Source organism: Desmodus rotundus, chromosome 4 (genome assembly GCF_022682495.2).
Source record: "Desmodus rotundus isolate HL8 chromosome 4, HLdesRot8A.1, whole genome shotgun sequence".
Classification (NCBI taxonomy): Eukaryota; Metazoa; Chordata; class Mammalia; order Chiroptera; family Phyllostomidae; genus Desmodus; species Desmodus rotundus.
Window position 1 is genome coordinate 79,987,173 of NC_071390.1, and position 9,610 is coordinate 79,996,782.

The 9,610-nt window shown below is 39.8% G+C and overlaps 1 pseudogene; it reads left to right on the forward strand.

The window, feature by feature from the left end:
* Nucleotides 1-521: 521 nt before the first annotated feature.
* Nucleotides 522-1,405, forward strand: LOC112317726 (histone H1.8 pseudogene; annotated as a pseudogene).
* The last annotated feature ends 8,205 nt before the right edge of the window (nucleotides 1,406-9,610 follow it).

Sequence of the window (9,610 nt, forward strand, 5' to 3'; positions counted from 1 at the left end):
AATGTTATAGGACACAAAAAGAGTCTCATGAATTTAAGAAGATTGAAATCATATCAAGCATCTTCTCTGACCATAATGCTATGAACCTAGAAATCAATCACAAACAAGAACTGACAAATACTCCAAAACATGGAAGTTAAATAACATGTTATTAAACAATGAATGGGTCAACAAAGAGACTGAGGAAGAAATGAAAAGATACCTTGAAACAAATAAAAATAAGAACACAATGATCCAAAATCTGTGGAACAGAGCAAAAGCAGTCCTAAGAGGGAAATTCATAGCATTACAGGCATATCTCCAGAAACAAGAAAAAGCTCGAATAAACAATCTAACTTTACACTTAAAGGAACTTGAAAAAGAATTACAAACAAAGCTCAAATTACATAGAATAAAGGAAATAATAAAGATCAGAGCAGAATAAAATCTAAAACATAATACACAAAATCAATAAAGCCAAGAGTTGGTTTTTTTGAAGAAGATTGACAAACCAGACATCTGTGCCTGTGTCTTCCAGTGCAATGGCTCCCAGGAGCATGGCCTCCAGCAATACCTTGACCTCCTCAGCCTTCCTAACCTCCATGAGCTCTGGGTGGTCTGGGACTGGAAAGCCAGGCCCCAGCCATAGCACTGTTAGAGTGCTGAGCCGCCACCCACCTGTGTTGCACATGGTCCTGGAGGCACTACAGACAGGGGAGTGGTGCAGGGGCACCTAGGTGGTGGCCATCAAGGTTTATATCTTGCAGAAGTACCCTACAGTAGATGCCATCTGGCTCAAGTACCTCCTGAAGCAGGCCCTGGACACTGGCATGCAATTCGGCCTCCTCATCAGGCCCACCAACTCCAAGGCCAAGGGGGGCACTGGCAACTTCAAATTCATTCCCAAGCACACACACAAAAAATCAAGCCCAGGAAGACATCCACCATGCCAGCCCCCAGGAGACCTGCTGAGGCCAAGGAGGAGGCCCTCAAGAAAGGTGGCCAAACCAAGGATGGTGAGGCAAGAGTGGGCAAGACAAGGAAGGTCCCCCAACAGCCAGACAAGGCTGCAAAGTCCCATCCTGGTGCCACTGGGCCCAGTGGGAAGTCAAAGACAGAAAGAACAGCCCAGCAGATGACAAGGCCCACAGGAAAACCAAAGCTGGGATTCAGAGTTCAAAACCCATGGTCACCAAGGGCAAGAATGGTGCAGTTTTCCCAGCCAAAAGGAAGACTGGGAGCACAGGGGGCTGGGCGAAGGTCAAAAGCCAAGGCTGCTGCTGCTCCTAAGAATGGTGTGTCCAAGACCATACCTGCACCACTAGCCAGAAAGACAGAGGTTCCCAAAGGCCCAGGAAGGCAGGGCATGCCCACCAAGGCCTTGTCATCCAATAGGACCAGTAAGAAGAAAGAAGTCAAGAACTAGAGTCGGGGGGAGAGAGACTTAAGATTCTGTTGGGATTTTTATTCACCCTAAAACCATTACTCTATTTATTTCACTGTAACCAATTTATCAATAAGGAATTTTTTCCTCTCACAAAATAAATAAATAACCCAAATAAATAAAATCAGAATAAACAGGAGAGATAACAACTGACACCAAAGAAATATGAAGGATTGTAAGAAAACATTACAAACATCTATATGCCGACAATTGGACAACCTGAATGAAGTGGATAAATTCATAGAAATATGCAATTTTCCAAAATTAAATCAGGAAGAATCACAGAATCTGAATAGACAGATTAAACCTAGTCAGTTTAAAGCAGTAAACAAACAAATAAACAAAAAAAAATCCTGCCGACCAAAAAAGCCCTGGACGAGATGGCTTTATGGGTGACTTTTATCAGACATTCCCAGGACACTAACCCCTCTCCTTCTCAAACTATTTTTAAAAATTCAAAAGGAAGGAAGACACCCAAGTTGATTTTATAAGATCAGTATTACCCTATTTCAAAACCAGATAAAGACACTACAAAAAAAATAAAATTTATAGTCCAATATCCCTGATGAAAATAGATGCTAAAATACTGAACAAATTTGGGCCAAATGAATACAGTAATGCTTCAAAAAGATTATATACCATGATCAAGTGGGATTTATTCTTGGGATGCAAGGTTGGTACAACATTCACAAATCAATAAATGTGATATACCATATAAATAAAATGAAGACTAAGAACCACATGATCCTATCAATGATGCAGAAAAAGCTGTTAATAAAATCTAGCACCCATTTATGATCAAAACTCTCAGCAAAGTGGGAATAGTGGGAACATACCTAAATATAATAAAGGCCATATATGCAAGCCTGCTGACTAACTACTACTCAATAAATAAACACTGCAAACATTCACCTGAAGATTGTGAACAAAACAGGGATGTCTGCTTTCACCTCTTTTATTCTACATAATACTGGAAGTGCTAGACATAGCAATCAGAAAAGAAGAAGAAATAAAAGGCATCCAAATTGCCATCTGTCTTTATTGGAGATGACATGAAACAGTACATAGAGAACCCTAAAGATTCCACCAAAAAAACTACTAGAACTGATAAATAATTTGGTAAACTAGTAAGATGCAAAATAAATATCAAGAAATTAGTTGCATTTTTATATACTGATAATGAACTGACAGAAAGGGAAGTTAAGAAAACAATCCCATTCACAATTGTTTCAAAAAGAATAAAATACCAAGGAGGAGGGTGGAGGTGAGGGAGGGAGGGGGGTTTGGCTGGGGTGGGGTGGAGGGATGGGGAGAAAAGGCACACAACTGTAATTGAATAACAATAACAAATTTTTAAAAAAGAATAAAATACCTACAAATATATCTAACCAAGGATGTAAAAGACCTATACTTGGAATATTATAAGACACTGAAGATAGGAATTGAAGAAGATACACGGAGGTAGAAGCACATATCACATTCATGGATAGGAAAGATTAACATCATTAAAATGTCCATGCTACCCAAAGCAAACTATAGATTCAGTGAAATTCCTATCAACATACTAATGATTATTGCACAGATCTAGAACAAATATTTCAAAAATTTATATGTAACTACAAAAGACCACAACCAATAACAGGCATATCTCCAGAAACAAGAAAAAGCTCGAATAAACAATCTAACTTTACACTTAAAGGAACTTGAAAAAGAATTACAAACAAAGCTCAAATTACATAGAATAAAGGAAATAATAAAGATCAGAGCAGAATAGAATCTAAAACATAATACACAAAATCAATAAAACCAAGAGTTGGTTTTTTTGAAGAAGATTGACAAACCAGACATCTGTGCCTGTGTCTTCCAGTGCAATGGCTCCCAGGAGCATGGCCTCCAGCAATACCTTGACCTCCTCAGCCTTCCTAACCTCCATGAGCTCTTCCTCTTCATTCCTTGAAGAGGAAGAACAAAGTAGGAGGAAACATGCTACCTAATATAAAAATATACTACAAGGCCATAGTCATCAAAACAGCATGATACTGTCTTACAAACAGAAACAAAGATCAATGGAACAGAACAGAGAGCCCAGAATAAACCCATGCCTTTATAGTTGATTAATATTTGAAAGAGGAAGAAAGCACATACAGTGGACTAAAGATAATTTATTCAATAAATTGTGTTGGGACAATTGAACAGATATGTACAGAAAAAAATGAAACTAGACCACCTTCTTATGCCACACACAAGAATAAATTCAAAATGGATCAAAGACTTAAATATTAGACCAGAAATCATAAAAATTCTAGAAGAAAACATTGGCTGTAAATCTCAGACATTGCTTGTAGCAATATTTTATCTGATTATATCTCCTCAGGCAAGGAAACAAAAGAGAAAATAAACAAATGGGACTACATCAAACTAAAAAGATTTTGCACAACATAGGAAATAATCAACAAAATAAAAAGACAGCTCACAGAATGGAAGGACATAGTCCCCAGTGATATCTCATCTAACAAGGGGTTAATATCCAAAATGTATAAGGAACTTATACTAGTCAACACACACACACAAAAAATCAAATGAAAAAATAGGCAAAAGGCCTGAACAGACACTTCTCCAAAGAGGACATGCAAGTGGCCAATAGAAATATGAAAAGATGTTCACCATTACTAATCATCAGAGAAATGCAAATTAAAACCACAATGAGAAATCACTTCACACATGTCAGAATGGCTATCATCAAAAATCAACAAACAACTGCTGGCAAGGATGTGGAGAAAGGGGAACACTTTTGCATCGTTGGTGGAATGCAGATTGGTGTAACAGCTGTGGAAAGCAGTATGAAATGACCTCAAAAAATTAAAAATGGAACTGCCTTATGACCCAGGAATTCCACTTTTGGGAATTTATCTGAAGAAATCCAGAACATTAATTCAAAAGAACATAAGCACCTCATATGTTCATTGCACTTTTATTTAATATTGCCAAGATTTGGAAGCAGCCCAAGTGTCCATCAGTCAATGAAACAACTATGGTACATTTAGACCAGGGGTGTCAAACTCATTTTTACTGGGGGACACATCAGCCTTGCAGTTGCCTTCAAAAGGCCTAAATAATTTTAGGACTGTATAAATGTAACTACTCCTTAACTGTTAAGGAGTTGAAATTTCATTCGGCCCTTTGAAGGCAAACTCGAGGCTGATGTGGCCCCCAGTGAAAATGAGTTTGACAACCCTGATTTATACAATGGAACCCTATTCAGCCATAAAAAAGAAGAGGACAACTTCCAGCCGAGATGGAGGTGTAGCTAGGCAAACTGTGCCTCCTTGTGTAACTAAAAAAAAGGACAACAACAAATTTAAAAACAACAACCAGAACTGACAGAAAATCGAAGTGTATGGAGTCTGACAACCAAAGAATAAAAGAAGAAACATTCATCCACACTGGTAGGAGGGGTGGAGACAGGTAGCCAGGCAGAGATGACTCACGGCAAGACAGCGGCTGGTGGACTGGACCAGTGGCAGCTTGCAGAGCAGGTGGTCCCACATTTGTGAGCAAATAAACTGGGAGGAACAACTGGGTAGTGAGACAGACTGCACAACCCAGGGTTCCAGTGCATGAAAATAAATCCTCAAAACCTCTGATTGAAAAAACCTGTGATGGTTGAGGCAGCAGGAGAAACTCCCAGCCGCACAGGAGGAGAGTTTGTTAGAGAGACCCATAGGTTCCTAGAATGTACATCAAACCACCCACCTGGGAATCAGCACCAGAAAGGCCCAATTTGCTTGCGAATAGTGGGGGAAGTGACTAAAAGACTGCCAAAAGCTGAACAAGTGGCATTGTTCCTCTCAGACTCCTCCATCATATACAGTGCCACAACAGGGGTGGGTTGACCCACCCTAGTAAAAACCTAAATCCCAGCCCCTTCATATGTAACAGGTGTGTGGAGACCAAAAAAAAAAAAAAAAAGGCTCAAATGAAAGAACAGATCAAAGCTCCAGGAAAAATACAACTAAGTGATGAACAGATAGACAACTTATCAGATGCAGAGTTCAAAACACTGGTTATCAGGATGCTCACAGAAATGGTTGAGAATGACTGCAAAATAAAAGAAGTAGTGAAGGCTATACAAAGTAAAATAAAGAAAACTATATAGGGAATCAACAGTGAAGGAAAAGAAACCAGGATTCAAATCAACAATTTTGACCAGAAGGAAGAAATAAACATTCCACCCAAACTGAATGAAGGAACAAGAATTCAAAAACATGAGGAGAGGCTTAGGAACCTCTGGCACAACTTTAAATATTCCAACATCTGAATCCTTCCTAAGGGTGTCAGAAGGAGAAGAGGAAGAGCAAGAAATTGAAAACTTATTTCAAAACATAATGAAGGAGAACTTCCCCAATCTGGCAAAGGAAATAGACTTCCAGGAAGTCCAGGAAGCTCAGAGAGTCCCAAAGAATTTGGACCCAAGGAAGCACACACCAGGGCATTTCATCATTACATTACCCAAGATTAAAGATAAGGAGAGAATCTTAAAAGCAGCAAGGGAAAAGGAGACAGTTACCTACAAAGGAGTTCCCATTAGACTATCAGCTGATTTCTCAAAAGAAACCTTGCAGGCAAGAAGGGGCTGGAAAGAAGTATTCCAAGTCATGAAAGGCAAGGACCTGCATATCCAGCAAAGCTATAATTTAGAATGGAAGGGCAGATAAAATGTTTCCCAGATAAGGTCCAGTTAAAGGAGTTCTTTATCACCAAGCCTTTATCATATGAAGTGTCACCCCTGAGCTGATTTGTGTCCTGGGCACAGTTTTATATGTATGCTTCCGCCAACTATCTCACTTTCACTTTTACACTCAGCTTTAGTGATTCATAGAAGTTCCTGGGTCATAATTACAAAGATGGCCATGATGACCCCAATTCTCTGACAGTGCCAAAGGGAAAGCTGTTGTAAACCACCAGAGGGAGGCTCTCCACAGCTGGTCCCAGGGTGGAGGAGACAGCAGACCTGATCCCTTATGGCCATCCACTCCTCACCCCTACTTTACTGCCAGCTTCATCCTCTATGGGGGTCTGACCTGGGTCATGAAATCATAGCACCCAGTTTGTGGAGGGTGAGAGGTGATAAAACATGGATGTCATGAATACAGAAGGGTTTCTAATATGTCAAGGGTTTCTAACATGTTCCTTCCACTACTAACATATCTACCAACTTCGTCATCATCATCATCCTCACCGAACAGTGGCTTTATAACACACTTGAAATCCTAAGTTTCACCCTCATTTCCACCTCTCTCCTCACCTCAGCATGCTTACATTTCTAGTATAAAAGAGCAACCAAAGCTATACCTCAGGCAACCAAAACCAAGCAAATGGTCCTAGCTTCCTTATTTGCATGATGGGGCGGGGGATCCACCCACAGAGACCCCCCGGCCACCACGGATGAAAATAAGTCTACCAAGACATGATCTGCTTGGGGAGGAGAGGTGGCCGATCTCTCAAAGGAGAAGGAGAAGGGCCAAGAGCCTTTTCCTCCATGGGCTTTTATTGGGTTCATTTTGCACAGGAATATAGGTAAAGCTCATCAATCATTGTCAGGCAGTAAGGATCAAACAATAGATAACATACAAAGAACTCTGAGGGCTTATTCTGAGTTAGGGTCAGTTAGTTAAAGGGCTATAAGATTTTGGGAAACAAACTCACTTCAGGCTTGGACCCTTATCATTTAAACTCAGGGTATAAACAAAGCAGGTTTCACAGGATTTTATGCATTCTTTCTTAGACCTGATCGCCCCAGGAATCCACCCTTTCCAGCACAGGACTGCACTGCCCTCTGTTATTGTTTCAGGCTTAAGTCAGGCAAGGGAAGTAAGGTAGCCAAGAGATTAGGAGACTTCTTGCAGACAGAATGAGGACTCAGGCTATGTCAAAGCCGAGGGGCGAGGGTCCATCACCCCCTTTTTCGATAGCCCCCCGAGTCCTTCCCTGTGGGCCTTTTTTGTGACCATGCCTGTCTTAGGTTGTTCCTTCCTTGAGGAATCTTACCCATCATTGGCTAACTGGCCAAGCTCAGGGCCAAGCAGGGTAAAGTGGGCAGAGATGGCATCCCTGTCAGGGAGATAAGCTTTGTCTCCTTAGTGGCTTATGGTCCCCAGGTCTCTGATTCAGCCTTAGCCATGGGGGGTTATAGCTTCTGAAACCAGGCAGGGTAGTTCCCAATAGCCTATCCCTTACCTTCTGGCCCCATCTCCTGCCAGTCTGTAAAGTGGTTACTCTTTATTAACCTAAGGCTCCTATGTGTTACCTAATGGTAGAATTTTCCTTTTTGTTTGTGTTGGCTAAAAACCTCATGTGAACTGAACCCCAGAGCATTTGGATTGTGAGATTCATCTTGGGCACCCCAAGTGCAGAGTAGCTAAGATTCATAAAAAATAGTTGAGAATGACAAGGAGGTGGAGTTTCTATTGACACTATGAAAGAATTAACAGAACTTTTATTTAGATGAAACCATTCATTGAATTAATTAACTTTAAAAATATGAGTTCTACCAACTATGTTCTAAGAATACAGCTGATGTATGAGTTAGGTGATGACAATCAATGAACTGATAACATATTGAACAAAATAGATATTTTCCCTGCATTCATGGAATATAAAGTATGGGGAGGGAAGCAGAGAGTAATTAATAAATATCTCCAATATGTATATATATGTGTGTGTGTATGTATATATATATATATATATATATATATATATATATATATATATTTTAGAGGGAAGAAAAGGAAAAATTCTATAAATTAAAATAATATGAGGCATCTTTTAGTTTGGATATGATGGGGAGAGGAGATCAAAGAACGTTCTCTGAAGGAGTGCCAATGAACATTGAGCAGACATTAGTCAAGAAAAGAGAAGTGTGTGGTATGGAAGCGGGTTGCTTCTCACAAATAGAACAGCAAGTGAAAATGTCCTGAGGTAGGAAAAGGAAACTAAAAAAGGCCAGTGGCAAAACTAGGGCAATAGAATGGAGAATAGTGGCTTCCTGGGGCTGAAGGCCAGAGGAAGGGATGAGCTGCAAAGGAACACAGGGAACAGTTCAGCGAGAAGAAATATTCTTTTTTTTTAATTTGCAAATTTTTAAAATTGTTTTATTACTTTTGAATTTTATTGTTGTTCAAGCACAGTTTTCTGACTTTTCCCCCCACCACGCTCCACCACCCCAGCCATCCCCATCTCCAACTCTAAACTATGTCCTTTTTTTTGTCCATGTGTCCTTTATAATTGTTTCTCTAAACCCTTCATACTTTTCCCCCCATTATCCCCTCCCCTCTCCTCTCTGGGTATTGTCAGTTTGTCCTTAACTTCAATATCTTTGGTTATATTTCCTTGCTCATTTGTTTTGTTGATTAGGTTCCTGTTAAAGGTGAGATCATATGGTATTTGTCTTTCACTGCCTGGCTTATTTTCCTTAGCATAATGTTCTCCAGATCCATCCATGCTGTCCCGAAGGGTAGGAGCTCCTTCTTTCTGCTGTATAAAATTCCACTGTGTAAATGTACCATAGTTTTTTGATCCATTCATTTACTGATGGGCACTTAGGCTGCTTCCAGCACTTGGCTATGATAAATTGGGCTGCTATGAACATTGAAGTGCATAGGTTCTTTTGGATTGGTGTTTCAGGGTTCTTAGGATATAATCCTAGTAGTGGAATTGCCAGGTCAAAAGGCAATTCCATTTTTAATTTTCTGAGGAAATTCCATACTGTTTTCCATAGGGGTTGCACCAGTCTGCATTACCACCACCAGTGCACTAAAGTTCCCTTTTCTCCACAACCTCTCCAAAACTTGTTTGTTGCTTTGTTTATGATGGCCATTCTCACTGGTGTGAAGGCTATCTCATTGTGGTTTTAATTGAGATGAAGTATTCTTGATTGGAGTGCATACAATTGTCTAAACTCAGTGACGGTCACTGAATTTTATCGTATATAAATTATTCCTCAATAAAGTTTGAGGAGGAAAAAACAGTGAGCTTTTTAAGTCTTTTTCTTTTTAAGTCTCAGTTTCAGTTTCATGTTAACCTGACTTCACCTAAGATAAAAACAAAGGAGAAAAATTCACAGAACTACTAAATTGTGTATTTGTTTATGACTTTATTTACTTGTGCATTTGTTCATGACTCAAGAGT